This window comes from Rattus norvegicus, chromosome 20 (genome assembly GCF_021556685.1).
Source record: "Rattus norvegicus strain SHRSP/BbbUtx chromosome 20, alternate assembly SHRSP_T2T, whole genome shotgun sequence".
NCBI lineage: Eukaryota > Metazoa > Chordata > Mammalia > Rodentia > Muridae > Rattus > Rattus norvegicus.
Genome location: NC_141553.1, coordinates 46,366,039 through 46,382,943, shown reverse-complemented (window position 1 = coordinate 46,382,943; position 16,905 = coordinate 46,366,039). Strand labels below are relative to the sequence as shown.

General features: G+C 45.5%; 1 long non-coding RNA gene across 2 annotated transcripts in view; it reads left to right on the top strand.

Annotated features, from left to right (window-relative positions):
- The window catches only part of LOC147998723 (uncharacterized), a 71,713-nt gene extending 57,001 nt beyond the window's left edge, over positions 1-14,712 (top strand). Inside the window, exons 2-3 of one of the 2 annotated variants that reach the window (XR_015645907.1) lie at positions 8,551-8,689; positions 14,594-14,712. This is a non-coding gene — a long non-coding RNA (uncharacterized LOC147998723). Of the gene's footprint in view, positions 1-8,550; positions 8,734-14,593 lie in introns of those variants that run through there. The other variant, XR_015645906.1, reaches the window with a different exon arrangement.
- The last annotated feature ends 2,193 nt before the right edge of the window (positions 14,713-16,905 follow it).

The window sequence follows — 16,905 nt, the reverse complement described above, 5'->3', positions numbered from 1 at the left end:
TGATGCCCACACCAGCCTGGGCTACATAGCAAATCCAAGGCGCCCTTGATGCCCACACCAGCCTGGGCTACATAGCAAACCCAAGGCGCCCTTGATGCCCACACCAGCCTGGGCTACATAGCAAACCCAAGGCACCCTTGATGCCCACACCAGCCTGGGCTACATAGCAAATCCAAGGCGCCCTTGATGCCCACACCAGCCTGGGCTACATAGCAAATCCAAGGCGCCCTTGATACCCACACCAGCCTGGGCTACATAGCAAATCCAAGGCACCTCAGATGTACAGTAGCAAGACCTTGTCTCAAAAAAGAAACAAAGGCTGGGGGTGTAGTCCAAAGAGAGAATGCTTGCCTAGCCTGTGCAAAGCCCTGGGCTTGATACCCAGTAATGAAAAAGAAGCAAAAACAAAGACCTATGTTCACTAGGGATGAAAAAATCATATCCACTTCCTGTGTGGCAGGATGAGAGAAGTCAAGGCACAGATGCTTGACCCATATCTGATGTCACATTCTCTTAGTATTTCATGCAGATAGGAGACTGAGATTCCAATAGCTGTAAGCCAGTTTGGTGGTTCCAGAAATACATTGAAAATAACTCTATAATCCAGAAGTTGTCTGCTCAAGACACACAGATTGTTTAAATGCTTAGGTGCCAGGGTTGACGTAGAAAGGGAAAAGTGGCCAGAAATCAGGTCAGAGAGAAAGAAAAGTCAACACTGGGTGCTTCGTGGACACAGACACATCAAGGACTAGCATGTACAGAAAAACTACAGAGCGTTTTGGTTAGAAAAAAGTGTTAAGAATGTGTTTCATTGACCACTTACTCTAATTACTCTGCTAATTTTAGTGCAAGTGGCTGGTTTGTTGGTTTGTTTATTCAGTGCTTATTATTGAACATAGTGCTTCATGCTCCACACTGAGCTATACTCTCAACCCTCAGTGGTTTCCTTGTGGTCCTCACAGTAACTTTTTAAAGTAGGAAAGACCACATTCCCAATGTTACAGCTATGGAAACAGAAAACTAAGAGAATAAACAGATAGGAAGGACAAAATCAGAGTTACCCTAGGTAAACGTGACCACATGTAAAATAAAATTACTACATTCTCTCACGTGAATATCGAACTTCTTTAAAAAAAAAAAGATTTATTTATTTTATGTCTATGAGTACCCTGTGGCTGTCCTCAGACACCCCAGAAGAGGGCATCAGATCCCATTACAGATGGTTGGGAGCCACCACGTGGTTGCTGGGAACTGAACTCACGACCTCTGGAAGAGCAGTCAGTGTTCTTAACCGCTGAGCCATCTCTCCAGCCCCAAATATCTAACTTCTTGAACTGATTAAAATTTTCCAGTATTTTGCTTTGTAATTTCAAAGTTAAAAAAAAAACCCTCAGTTTTGCATGTTAATAAGCATGTTGGTATATCTCTCCTTAGTTATGTAGTGACTGGTTGGGAAACTTTATTATATTGTTTATACTCTTACCCTAGTGCTATCTAAACCATTTTTGTGTGCCACTTATAATGTATCCTTTTCTCTGTTATTAGATGAAACGTCCTTTAAACCATTCCATAGCAAGGTGAGCACAAGTCAAGATATTATTCAGGATAAACAATCGCAAAGATCCATTAAAGAATAACGAAAGGTATCGCTTCTCGGCCTTTTGGCTAAGATCAAGTGTAAGAATAACGAAAGGTGATTCACGTCGTATCAGGGATGCCCAGTGTAGCAAACATAATCATTCCAAGGCATTTTCAGAGGCTCCCAACGTCAGCACCTGCTTGTTTTAAAACCATCTTTCAGGGAATAGCAACAAAAATACCTCCTTTATTAAAGGCCCTAAAAGTAAAATCACTAATTCACTTTTTTGGATTTCGTTACTGCCATGATGGAAACAATAGACATTTAGCAGGGAACACAGATGCCTTTCAGTCCACTGGGGCTTTAGCATTCCCCCACTGTAGCCAGCAAAGTCCTCGGCTTCTGGGCCAGATGCCGTTTGCATGCTGATTTTCCTGAGGCAGTCCCACAAGAGTCCTTCCTTTGGAGCAGAATCTGTGGTGACCTCAGCCCCTGTAGGGAGTGGTGAAGCAAAGTGTGGGAATGAAAACATGGAGGGAATAATCTCTCAGGGAAGAATGAGTAACTTAGCCTCACTTTAGGTTTCTGGCCGTGGGCAAACATACCTGTTAGATTCTTGTCCCTGAAGAATCACTTAAACATAATATGTGTTCTGGCACGACAGTTTTCAGTAAATAAGTGGAATACAGGAATGCATATTTATGCACACGTGCAAACCATGTGTCCGTGTTCCCACATTCAAGTATTTATAGAACTCTCAATAGGAAAATGGTCGAAAGGTTTTTGTTTTTCTTCACAAACGTTGTTTAATATTGTTTCTTCCAACCACTCACAACCAAAGGGATTAATACGGCCAGATTCAAAGCCCCAGAAATGGTATCACTGAGATACATGAAATAAAATTAGGAGATATTTATTGTTGGTAATAAGCTTTAGATAAGAGCTGTTCTGGTATTGAAACCGCAACAAATCTAAAATGTTTTTTTTTTGTTGTTGTTGTTGTTTTTTTTTTTTTTTTTTGAGAGAAGTGGTTATGGTGGGTCTCGAGGCCGGTTCCAATTAGGTGTAAATTAGAGCGTCTCGCTTTTCTGAAAGGGTCAGGAAATCAACACTTGGCCTTGAACTCTTCACCTCTGCCCCTGCTGACCCTAAAAACAAGCCATTCCTCTCTTTGTGAACTCAGCAGAAGCAGCCATTCCTCTGCAGAAAAGAGTTGTCAGCCAGAGCCCGTCAGGAGGGGTAGCTGAGGAGACTTTGTAGAATGCCAGCTTTCTGTCGGTAAAGAAGAGTCCCTAAAGTCACCAGTGGGAAATTGACGTACTTTAAAGTGCCCAAAGGAGGCCTCCAAAGCTATCCGAAGCCTGTGTTCTCCTTGCTCGGAATCTCTTTTCTGTTCTCCCAGCCTGCAGCTCTGATCTGTGACACTCATTGGTAAACTGGACAAATAATTCCCCCGTCTTCGTAGCCGGCATAAAGCTCACAGCTGTGGAGTCTCGGTACTCTATGCTGTGATTAATTGCCAATTACAAACATCTGATGAATATTTAAAAACCTTCCTTAGATGACTTATGTAGCTGACATGTGTGGTAGTTGAAAGACTTAGGCTATGAAGATTGTTGCCACAAAAAAAAAAAAGTCCAATTCAGTCAAAATGTTAATCTTTTCTGACCTCTAATAGAGTATTTTGTTCATTTTACACCTAAAACATACCTGCGCCTGAAGGTCCAGCTCAGTTCCTGCCTCCTCCCCAGTCCTCCCTGAGCCACCTCAAGGCCTAGTACCCCAGCAGCTGAGGTGGACTTGGATTTGCTATCACATGCATCATTTATCCAGGAACTTGTCACATCAGGGGGGCAGGTCATAGCCAAGCTGCTGCTTCAGTGCCTAGAGCAGTGCTGAGCACACTTGGAAAGTCCGTGGTAGATATGAGCACAGACGACCTGAGGTCGTTCCACCGGCACCGCCAGAAGCATCTAGAGTTAACTTCCAGGTGGGCCACTTCAGTAATAGACTTGTGAGTCGGCGGTTTGGGGTTCGTAAAGCACGGTTGTCTACCACACACAGGAAACGTGCAACCAGTTATATGCCTTGTCGTATTCATTAGGGAATTACTAATAAGTATAAGAAGGGGGAAGGGAATTATTGGAACAGATAAAAGAAATACAAGAAGAGGGAAAGAAATAGTTGGGAAAAGGCAAAAGCCAGATCCCGAATTCTCCTTCTTGGATGAGCGCCATTTCCTTTTTTCATTACAAAACATCAAAAGACTCCTTGCAAGCGCATTTAATGGGTGATTATTGACCCATCTTGCTAATGTTTGGTCTTTAGGGAACTGTGTGCAGAATTCATGCTTTTCCAGCATGAATTCAGAACTAACTGGGAAGGCTTCGGGAGAAACCAGTAAACACAGAAGCACAGTAACACTGGGACATTGTGGCCAGCTTCTCACTTGTTGGTCCTGCTCTCAGTGATTCCAGGAGACCCTCCCTCCCACAGGCAGCAGCTGAAGCCGTTCATTCTGCATGTCTGTCACGGGTCCACTCCGTCACAGATGTAACCGGGAGAGTAAGCCACCCTAACAAGACCCTTCAGTGCACTCTTAAGAACTCCTTACAGATGCGCTCTTCCTCTGCAGGGACACAGAGTTTCCTTGTGCTGTGCCATGATAGATAAAGGAAATGCATTATCCCTGTCCCGTGCAGGCAGACGGGGAGGAAGCCGGGGACAGGAAAGCAGCTCACAAAAGCCACACAGCTTTCATGGGAGTCCTCGGAGGGGCTCGGGGCCAGTTTATGGCAAGAGCAGATAAATCCCAGGCCTGTGAAGCTCCAAAATGCTAATGTCCACACCTGGAAAGGGAACCGCAGCAGCATTCAGCTTGACACAAGCACTGCTGATCCCTTTTAGTCAGATTGTCACTGAGCCCCAAGCTTCACGCCAGATCTCTACTTTCCTTACAGTTTGGCCACTTTATGTGCCGTTACTCACAGGTGGGTTGTCCTTTTAAACACTGCTTGGGATCTTGTGACAGGTTCCCATCTGCCCAGGGTTAGATTTGCCTGCCATTATTAAATCTCCTGTCCCACACGGTGTGATCAAGCCATGGTTCACCGAACCAGCCAGCAAATGCTGACAATGTAACCTGTGCCCACTCTCCAGGCACTGGGGATGAGGCAGGGAGCAGGTCCTCTATTATACAGACAATAATTTAGACAGGAGAGACCGGAACAGATAAATATGTCAGGGGGTCTATCAGTTAGGATTACATTGTTTTGTGGCAGGAAACACCCTTGTACTTCAGAGGCTTGAAACAACCAAGTTTATTCCTCATCAAAGTGTGTTTGCTGAAGGTCAGAAGGGGAGACTCTCCTATGGGTCACTTCCGCATGGCAACAGGGCCATCCAGAGAAACACCAATGGGATAAGGCTAGTCTTAGGGAGAAGCTCAAATGATACGTTGTACACTGATTCTCAAAGTTTACAACTATGACACACGGTACTTCTCTCATTTTGAAGGCCAAAGCAAAGCACAGGGTTACGACCATCTACAGAGGGCTGTAGTCATCCACACGTTCAGGAAAGTGAGCCGCCCTTGGCAGGCAGAGCTGCCCCAGATGCTGACGACCGCCGGGAAGAAAAGCAAGGTACAGGAGACTGTGTCCTGGAGGCGGCTTCTACCCGGTGTCAGCAGAAAGAGACATCTGAAGAGTCCTCGAAGAGGATAGCTTCCTGGAAAGGAAACTATAAGAACCAGCAGTCTGGCATGGTTGAGGGAAGACAGGAGCCCGCTCACTGGAGCGCTGAAGTGAGACGATAGCTGTCCAGAACTTAGTGGGGCTGCGGGGGCAGAACCTACTAAAGGGTGGGCCGTGTAGATTTCTGTATGAGACCAGGTCCAAGTCTTTTAAATATTCCCCTTATAAGAGTAAATTATAGCAGAGGGTCACTGTTGACTGAGTGAAAGACTTAATCAGACAAACAGTGCGTTACGAAGACCGCTTAAAGTGAGTGTTGACAGTAACGTTACCGCCAAGAGACAACCGCAGCACTAGTAGTTTGAGCTACTCAGTCTAGCTTTGAACAATGGGCACATTTTACATATTCTTTTATGAGAAATTATTTCTTTTAAAACAAGTTTTCTTGGGGCTGGGGATTTAGCTCAGTGGTAGAGTGCTTACCTAGGAAGCGTAAGGCCCTGGGTTTGGTCCCCAGCTCCAAAAAAAAGAACCAAAAAAAAAAAAAAAAAAACAAGTTTTCTTTTTCTTCTAATTATAAGCCAATATCCTGTGGTGAATGTTTGGGCAAACACTGAAAACAACAGGAATCCTCTGTAGGCCACTGTCCGAAACTCCTCCTTACCATTTGGGCGCATTCTGCTGTCCTCTCCAGACAGCAAACAGGTTCTGTGAGGTCAGTCATTAGCCTCTCTGTGCTTCAGGATTCTCAGCGGTGTGAGGACGTAGTAACACCTACTTTGTGAGCTTCATGTGAATTGTGAGTGAGGTAAATAGCACACAGTCTAATACTGGACACAAAGTTAGTGTATGGGATCGCGTGTTGCTCTGTTAGTTAGCACACTTTATACAGTGTTTTACTCTCTTTTTAAATATTATATCACCAGTGTTTCCCCAAATCTTTACTTATTTTCTACCCAGTGAGACAGTCTCACTATATAGCCCAGGTAGACCTCAAACTCACCACTATCCTCCTGCCTCTGTCTCAGCCTCTGCAGTGCTGGAATTACTGACACGGACTACCAGGCCTGCCTTTCTAATGACTGCATAAGCATGACCTGAACACATGACTTTCTCTTAATCACGCCCCTTTGGTTAGACTTTCTTCTCTAATATGCAAAAGTTAAGACGGCCTCAATTTCTCCGAGCATTCACAGGCCTTCTCGGCCTCTGACAACTTGAGAGAAGATGCCGACTTGATTCCCCATCATTTGCAAATATCTTTCTGAAAGATTTCCAACAAGACATTGCCCCGTATAGCTCAACTTCAAACTGTAAAATTGGGAAATTAACATAGATTACATTGAAGTCTAATCCCCAGACACTCGTTAAATATCTCCACACCTCTCTCTAACATTTAAAAAAAAATTGCGTTTGCACGTGTGTGTGTATGTGTGTGTGTGTGTGCTCGCGTGTGTCTGCCACATCTGTGCAGATGCTGGTGGAGTGGAGAAAGGATGTCAGATCCCCTGAAACTGGAGATACAAGCAGCTATAAGTCACTGGGCGTGGCTGCTGGGGACAAACACAGGTCCTCTGGACAGCAGCAATGCTCTTAGCACTGAGCTACTCCTCAATCCCTCTCTCTTTTTTAACAACAACAACAACAAAATTCTAATTTATAGAAAAGTATTCCAGTCCAGAACTATATATTTAAATTATGTGTCATATCTTTTTGATCTCTTTTTTACTCTGGAGTAGTTTGAGTGTTTACTTGACTTTCAAACCCTAAACACGTTTGAAGCCCACGAGCTGGTGCTGTGTATAGGAACGCCTTCACTGTGTTTGTCTGGCACACTAGACTTATTAGAGTATTGTACACATGCCACATGGTCTCCTTACTGCGAGGGTGCATGTCTGCTCTAACAACGATGGAGAACTTTCCTGGACAGACGCTTCCCTGGCCCCACCAGTGCTCTGGTATCTTACATCAAATAACCTCTCTTCAACTGGCCTAGACCCCAGCACATACACCAGCCTACTGTTTTGCAAACATTTCCTGTACCTTATGTAGAATCTGAAACCATGGACAGCCTGCACGTACACCCTGGGGTCCCAGCTCCCTGCACTCCACCATCTTTGCCCTACACGGTGTCAGATGAAGCCCAATAGGGATGGATCCCTCTCTCACCCTTTGGCCCAACATCCTACAGAAGCCTCCCCCTGTGAGCCCTTCCTCCCCCCATTCTTCCGGTGCTACACTTCTTTAAGATTCACACCATTTATGTAGATTCTAGTAGGTTTCCCTCACCTGACAGACGTTTCCATTGGATATATTGTTGATGGTCTTTTGGTGTATTCTCATTTCAACAATTAAAAAATAACTTGGATAATAAAATATACACATACATGATTCATCTGACATGTTCACTGCATTACCACATACTTTCTGTCATCACTGTCTATTAAAATTGAATTGACACTGTAGGATTATGTACGTGGCAATATTTAACTTTTAACGTGTTGGTAGCCATTTTGTTGCCATACCTTAGCATCACACGTAACCAAAGATACCTTGTGCGGATTAGTGAGAATCGTACTGAACTCTCTTACCAGTTTTAAAGCTAAAACTTTTTGGTGATGAGATGCAACTGAGTTTAGTCTATCTCAGTTGTCTGGTTTTTGCTGAGCCAGTGTCTTGTTATGTGGTTTTGGCTGGCCTGAAATTCACTGTGTAGCCAGGGTGTCCTTGGATTTCTATCAGCATCCGATGCTGGGATCACCAGGTAAGGGCATCAGACCACCCCAACCCCTTTATGTGGGGGTTTCGTATCTTAATTTATTTAATAAATTGATTTTGATTTTCTACAATAAAACAGTGTGCTTTAATTGCCACAGACTAGTGAGAAACGAACAAGGCCAATTTAATACACAAACAACGCAGTCACGCAGAGCAAAGGCCGTGAGTCATGGCGCCCAGCACAAATGAGATTTCACAGTCGTTCAAGTAAGGAAACATTCGGTGGAAATGAAGTCATGAGGGGGTTCATAGTAACTCAGGCTAAACTCAGAAGGAGCCGAGCGCAGCTGGCACTTTATTCAGGGTGTGAGCATTATGTATTAGTCTGGTTTTGCTTATGTCACATTAAAACCTACATGTGTGGGGAACCACAGTGAACTTTCTTTGGATTTCTTTTGTTTGTATATATTGTATATTATTATATTTTGCCATATTGAATTATATATTATCACATAATAGATATGTGAGTTTTTTTCCTGTGTGTGCCTCTGGCTTCAGGGCTCAGAAGAGGGCATTGGAGTCTCTGGAACTGGACTTACGGACGGACGGCTGCAAACTGTGACGTAGGCGCTTAACACCAAGCCTGGATCCTCTGCAGGACCAACGAGCACTCCTGACTGATGAGCCATCTCTCCAGGCCTGTCAAGAACCTTTTATTAAAAGCTTGATTTTCTTAAAAAATATCAGTGTTGTACCATTTTTAAATCAGCTGTGCTGGGCTGGAGCTGGCCTACCTGTTAAGAAATGTTAGAAATCAGTTGGGCTAATCACAATAATGAACTGGGGTAGGAGGTTCGGTTGTTAAGAGGTGCATGTAGCTCCTTCAGAGGACACAGTCGACTCTCAGCATCCATATTAGGCTCCCGATCACTTAGAACGGCAGTCCCCGGGGGTGTTCCAGGGCCCTTCATGGGCACCTGCAGTTGTGTGCAACACCCTTCACACACATACACACAGTTAAACATACAACGATGGTGACTCCAACTGAGGGAGCGGGTAAGAGAAAAACCTGTTAGGAATAATGATTTCGAGTCACATAATGGCTCATGGGGCTCAAATCAGTCATCAAACATCAAACATATAATGCCACCCTATTACGTTTCGGTAATTTCATGTAAAAACTACAGCTAACCCAACACTGGACTTTCAGTTTTAGCAGGAACTGTCACCTAGAACTGATGTTCCCTTCCTTGAATTTACCAGGTGATTTTTGTTGTCATTAAACCTACATGTATGATTTTTTTTCCTTACAGCTTTTTAAAATGTGTTCTTTAAAACTTGTAAAATTGGGGAGATGACTCAGTGGTTAAGAGCACTAGCTGCTCTTCCAGATGACCCAGGTTCAGTTGTCAACACTCACACGGTGCCTCACAACCGTCTGCCACTCCAGTTCCAAGGAATCTGATGTCTACCTCTGTCTTTCCTGGTCCCAGGCATGCACCTCCTCGTACACAGATATCCATGCAGGCAAAACAATCATGCATGTAAAATAAAATATTATAAAACGGAGCTGGAGACAGGGTAAGGGCAAAGCACATACTACACAACTATGAGAACACAGTTGAATCCTAGTGCTCACATGAAACATCAGGCATGGCAGCCTACCTGTAACCCCAGAGCTCGGGCAGTGAAGACAGGAGATACTCAGTGCAAACTGGTGAGTGTCAGGTTCAGCCAAGAGACCTTGCGTTAGTAAATAAGGTAGAAGTTATCTAAGAAGGTGTGAAACACTACATCCAAACACACGCGGACACACACAACACACACATACACCTACCTGAGCCCACACACACACAAGATATACAACTTACCATCTTGGCCAACTCAGTATTATTCAAAATATCTGCAATGGTAAGCAACAGAACCCTGGGAATTTTTCCCCCTCTGTGTTTAGCTTTTAATCAACTATTACTAGAAAGCATTTATCCTGAATTATATATTTGTATATATTTAAGACACATTTCAATGAAAGCTCTTTAAGCCCCTGTTGAAGGTGAGGGTTCCAGAATTTTTTAAAAAGAAAATCCGAGGTTTGAAATACACTAGCCATCGTGATAGCTTTCTTTCAGTTTAATGAGTACTCTGCCGGCCCCCAACCCTGGCTTTTCCCTGTGTTTGGCCTACCCAGGAGACTGGGCTGGAGATGATGATACATCTCCATTTCTTAGGAAAGCAGAACTCGAGAGCATAGCAGGATTCCCAACCCAAACCTGGGTTTTCTGTCTTTAGTATCAGGTATCATGTGAGCACAATAAGGCGCTTGCATCATTTCCGAGCACGCTTACACGCTTACACGATTACATGCTTACAATCTACTACCCTATCTTTGAGGCTCCACAGGCAGCTTCCCCTTTAAAGTCAGCACCATCACCGAGTTTTGCTGTTATCCCTTTATTTATCCTAGCTAGTGCTGCCCTGGTCTTAGCAAGATTTAGCTTCAGGGAAAGAAGGTGGTCTTCAGTGACTTCTCTCTGACCTTGTTAAGAAAACAAGCTATGCTGATCAGCACCTCCAGACAGACTTCCTGGAAGTTTTCGGCTTAAAAACTTGTATTATCAACATTTTGTAAGGTTTCACTTTCAAACTGTAAGAGTTTTGTTGTTAGAATCCGATGTTAGATTTGGGGGGGAGGGGTGATTCAGAATTGGTCTGCTGAGATGGCTAAGCAGATTACAGCACTTGCCACCAAGCCTCACGAACAGGAACCCTTGGTGGGAGGAGAGAAGCAATTCCGAAAGGGGTCTAACCTCCACATATCATGCATGCTTACATCACACACACACACACACACACACACACACACACACACACAAACCTAAAGATATCCAAAGTCCCCATAAGTATTCCATAGCCTTGGGACACAAAGCTAGATGAAAACCCAAGAAAGGGAGGAAGGCTTTTGAGGATTTACCACACACAGGCACAACTGTAGACAAACTCTCTCCTTCGTCTTACCCTGACAACCTCCCTGGGAATCAGTTCTCTGTGTGTGCGGTTGGAGGTGACAGGGTAATGCTTAAGGTCATATTACATGTAAGAGGCGAGCTCCAAACCTAGGTCTGCCTGATGGATGCCATACCACACGAGAACCACGTGAAAGCCTTCCACAGATTTGCAGGCCGCACACTGTGACTAGGGAACTTGGACAATACCAGTATTCAGTCATAGAATTTCTTTACCCACCCTGGCAAGTTCTCATTCTCTGCTCTCTTGCTTGTTCGTATATTTAGTTGAGAGGCTCACCTGCAGACATTCCCATAGACTACTAAGCAGAGTGCAGAAATCCACTTGCTTTGTTCCAGCTATGCCAGCATCCGACAGGGTTCAGCTAGCCCTTCCGGGAAGCTGGTTCCCTCTCCTTCCCACCTGCAGCAGACAGTGTCATCTGGCCCTTCTCTAGGTACGGAGCTGGGCTGCTCTTTAGAGGGGTGTGACGGATGGCAGTGGTCTGTGCTGTCATTTACTGGTTGAATACGTACATTCTGCAGTGCATTCTCCACTTTTTACATGGCCCCTGATTCTTTTATCTCATTTTCATGGTGATTTATAAGAGCCTTGAATACAATAATCTTAAAGGTGTATGCAGGAAGGAATGGATCTTCTGTGGATTATGAACACACACACAGACACACACAGACACACAGACACACACACACACACACACACACACACACACACATTAACCACCTGTTCCTTTGAAGATTTGACCCAGAAACTGATCATCAGTCAAAGGTTATGTGAAGGTCAGAGGACAGAGACCAATCTCTTCACCTGATGAGTGTTACCACCTCGTTGTCTATCTCCCCAGCCGGATCCTAAGTAGCTGCAGAACAAGAGTGTGTGTTACCTCTGGTGTGTGTTCTGCCTTGCTCATTGCAGGCAGTGAACCAGTGAGAGGAGACTCAGCTTGGTTTCTTTGCTGCTGAAGGGCAGTTTCGCTAGAAAAGATGACGAGAGGATTGGGGCTTCCACCTCGGCACTGGCGTGTCTGAGACTCTGGTTGGCGTGTCTTTTCAGAGAACGATGAGTGACATACTGCTACCCAAGACTCGGTTCAGGATCTTGCATGTTAAAAACCTGACTGTGGAGATGCGCCGCTCACTTGCTTTGGGACAAACAGTTTAAGTTCACCTCCCAGCAACCCCTGAAGCACTCAGATGCCAACCTTGATCAGAAGTGGATTAAGCGGCTGCCCATAGATACAGCAGGAGATGCCCCAGATACGCCCCCTTGCTGACGTAGATATTGGGTGTCTCCTTTGTACCAGGCAGTTCAGGATCAGGCTGATAGATCCTTGGCTTGGGTGCAGGAGTGCCCTTCACAGAGGAAATAGTCGATGACTTCCCTTAGGGAAACCTTTTAAATGAGATGCACAACTGCTTTCATAAGCAAGACAGAGCAAACATGACGCAGTCTTTCCCTGATAACTAAGGACATTATAAAACTAACAAAGTGTTAGGAGAGCTGTGATGTTAGCGGGAACGTTGCTTGCTTGCTTATGTTTTAAGACAAGGTTTTGTGCTGTGAACTCAGCCGTGTAGCCTGGCTGGTCCCGAACTTTCAGAGATCTTCCTATCTTAAGCCTTTCAAGTGCTGGAGTCTCAGGTGCTCCCCCGCACACACAGCTTCTTATCAGGAATTTCCAAGGGGTTGTCTTAGGGTTTCCACTGCTGCCTTGAAACACCCTGACCAAAAAAGCAAATTGTGGGGAAAGGGTTTACTCTGCTACACCTCATAGTCCCATCACTGAAGGAAGCCAGGATAGGAACTCAAACCAGGCAGGAACCCAGAGGCAGGAGCTGACACAGAGGACAAGGAAGGGTGCTGCTTACTGGCTCACGCCTATGGTTTGCTCAGCCTGCCTTCTTATAGGACCCAGGACCACCAGCCCAGGGACCGCTCCTCCCACAAGGGGCTGACCCCTCTCCTATCAATCACTAATTGAGAAAATGCCATACAGGTTTGCCTACAGCCTGATCTTATAGAGACAATTTTTTTAGAATTGAGATTCCCACCTCTCAGATAATTTTCGTTTCTGTCAACTTGACATAAAACTGTCCAGCACAGGGACATTTATTACTGCCACATATGAACTTGGACTACTGAAGCTATGACTAATTCGATCTTACTTGAGAAAAAAATTAGATCTAAGGTTGCTTTTGTAAATGTCACTTGGCAACATTTTAAGTTTCGTATTTAATGGTTTGTTTTTCAGTCCGTTGTGATGGTCTGAATAAGAGTGGTCCTCATAGGCTCATATATTCAAAGGCTTGGTCACCAGGGAGTAGCACTATTTGAAAGGATTAGGAGGTGTGGTTTTGTTGGAAAAAGTGTTATTGGGGGTGGGTTTTGAGTTTCCTAAATCCCAAACGAAGCTCAGAGCCTCTCTCTTCTTGCTGTCTATAGACCCAAATGTAGAACTCTGACTGAGAACTCCAGCACCATGTCTGCCTGCTGCTGTCATGCTCTCCGCCATGCTGACTGTTTGAGGGTCTTACTACTATGAGCAGACACCATGACCAAGACAAGTCTAATAAGGACAACATTTAATTAGGGCTGGCTTACAGCTTCACAGGTTCAGTCCATCATCATCAAGGCAGGAGCATGACAGCATCCAGGCAGGCATGGTAGGCAGAGCTGAAAGTTCTACATCCTCATCTGAAGGCTGCTAGTGGAAGACTATTCCAGACAGCTAGGACTAGGGTCTAAAAGCCCACGCCCACAGGGCACACCTACTCCAAGAAGGCCACACCTGCTCCAGCAAAGCCACACCTCCAAATGGTGCTGCTCCCTGGGCCAGAATAATACAAACCATCACAATGGCAACGGACTAAAGCTCTAAAACTATAAGCAAGCCCCAGTTAAATGCTTCCTTTTGTAAGAGTTGCCTTGGTCACAGTGTCTCTTCACAGCCACATAACGGTAACAAAGACATCTGTTCAAAATGTTTTCCTAACAAAACCATGTTGTCAGGATGTCAGCTGGCCCTTTCTCTAAGGATACCAGTTTCTAACCCTTCTTCCCCCGTGTCTCCCTAAGTGTGCAACTCCTGACTCCTAAGGAGAAAGTGTACTCAGTAAGACTATGGACAAAATGGGCGAATTGTAGGCACACGTGTGACGGGGTCAGGGCCTGTGCTTGGGCTAGGGTAGAACAGTAGAAGGCTAATGCCTCACACCACAGCTTGGGCCAGCTCTTAAATAGCCTTGCTTTTCTTACTGGGGTCAAAGATCGGGTAACATGTAAAGGGCCAGCCAAGACATCCTCTCAGCTCAAGAGCTGGCTGGCTAAACAAGCTATCCTCATGTCAACCGTCTGCCACAACCACAAATTGGTTTAGGAGCCATTGAGAATGAGCACCTTGTTTTAAAGGTTTATTTGAAGCTTGGGTGGAAGAAATTTCTTTCTAGTCACAAAGGAGAACACTGAGAATGGTTATTTTACATTATTGTAACTTGGGCCTTATAAAAATTAAACGAAAACTTCCTTAGTCTTTAGTTTTGGGGTTCTTTATAAAACCTCCCATTTGTGTCTATTTCAGACTCAGGAATCTATCACTCTGGGACCTCCTGGAGAGGGATTCAAACCAGGGAAACAGATGTTCTCTCAAGCATCTGAGTAAACAAACTGTGGATAACAACAGATTGGAGAGGAAAATCGGTGAGTCCTTGAACTCAAGGAACCTTGACAGACAAAATACAAGATACTAACTCAGTCAGATCCTGACTTTACCCAAACACACTTCCCTAGTATAGAGAAAGAAGCCTTTGACCAATGCCAGTATGAGGTTCAGACCATACTGTTGTACCTAGATGAACCCAGAACCAGCAGCTTTCGGCCCAAGGCATTGCCTGGGAGTTGGCAAAGGCCAGTCAGGTACCCGAGGCCAGCTGCCACTCTGGTGAAGCTGGCACCCAGGCCTGTAGCCAGCCGTTTCCAAAGCGGTCCTTTGATAACACTGATTGCATCTCCCTCGCTAGAGCCTGGGGCCGATTGAGCATCAGCCAAATACTGTGGGTAACAAAGACGAGGGAAAGTAATCCAAACACAGGTTTTATTATACAATCCAGGGAGTGAGAGAAGTGTGTTTACTCTGTAAGCTAGCACACCTGCTCAGGCCCCGAGGCTCATTTCCATCAGTTGCCATGGTAAACCCACTATACTTCAGGGCCGCGTGGCTTTGTTTCCTTTTGAAATCTGGTCCTTGTCCTACCTTCTCTAACAACTCCAGCACAATGGCATGGGAGCCGGCAACAGCATAATTGATTTCTCTGTCTCTCTATCAACGGTTCACACTTGTTCAGCACCGGCCCGAGTCTGCCTTCCCCTTTGAACTCCTTGCTAGCCACGAAGGCATGCTTCGAAAGCTGTCCTCATTAACATTCCAGGTCGCTCTTCCCTGTCAGCAACAACAAAGCCCGCATCAACGGCCTCCTTCCTCCCTGCTTTACCGAGTGGCTCAGTTCCACGTTTTGCTGCTGATCCAGGTGCCCAGGCAAACAACTCTGGGCTAAGAAGCATGCAGGAGAGAGTAAAAATAGAACAGCGGCTTGGACGCACACCAGAGCAGCTACTTCATCTCCACGCGCTTTGCACACTAAGCCTAATGGGATCCATCAGGCAGGAGTCCTCTCTCACTCCCCTCCTCCCTCTCCCTCCTCCCTCCACAGCTGCCTTCTTCTATCAGCACCTTTCCAGTGAAGGGAGCAAAGGGAGGTCAGGCCTGGGACAAGAAAGATGTGCCCTAGTGGTTTCAGCTTACAAGCCCCGAGAGATCCGGGAGCTGTGATCATGCCTTCCTCACAAGACTTTCTAGAAAAGGGTGAGCAGACCCCGACCTTGTTACCATTGCCCAGCCACACCAGCCCATGCTGCTCTTTGCATATCGAAGCCTCAGCACTTCCTAAACCATAAACGTGACCTAGGGCCACACCCAGACGTCCCCTGAGAAGGTAAATACGAAAGTCAGCCACACTGAGCATTCCTTCCACAGGTCCCACCTGCTTGACTTGAGGCTAAGAACCTGTGAGCAGACAGATACACAGACACCCTGGAGGGGCGCTGATGCAGCTCCCGCTCACCATGTGCTCCGAGTCCAAAACCACTTTTCAAGGAAACAAAAAGGAAGAGTATTAGGAAGTTAGGAACGTGCTGTTGGCTGCAGGTCTTCCAGAATGCTAACTATACGGATTGGATTCTTCTGTGCCGTTTTATGCCTCGTGGTGGACTGTACAGTTCCTGCAGCCAGCCCCACCCCACACCCTCCCAAGGGCAGTTACCAGGCATTTCTCATTTCTCCATATTTCTCCAAGTAGCACTTTTGTAGCATCAGAAAAATGCAAGAAGCATTTTTTAAAATTACTGATTTTTTGAGAGTGCATGCGCACGCGCAGACGCACGCGCACAGCTTTCAAAGACAATGATATAATTGCAGATTTTTGTCTTCAAGCCTCAGGAAGGTTTTGAGGAATTTGAAGTTGGCCTGGGGTTCACGTCAAACCACCACAGACTAAATATGCCAAGGCGTGTCACGAGAGCCACCTCCATATCATCACAGTAATAATTAATCCCTAAAGAGACTCTCCCAGCACAAGTTGTGACATGATCATTTACTCTCGCAGCCGCCAGAGGATGGAGGTCATCTTCCGTCAGTCCTCCCATGCTCAGGAGGCTGTGTTTACCCCAGGGAGGAACTCTGTCACTGTAGATAAGAATACCAGTAAACCCCCAGAAGGTTCCATGGGCTTGCCCGCCTTGAAGCTAGATCACGGGCTGGAGCCCTGGAGTGAACTTGGACAAACAGTTTCTTTGCTTCCTTCCTGCATAAAACCAAGCCCAGGGTCCCTTTCAGAA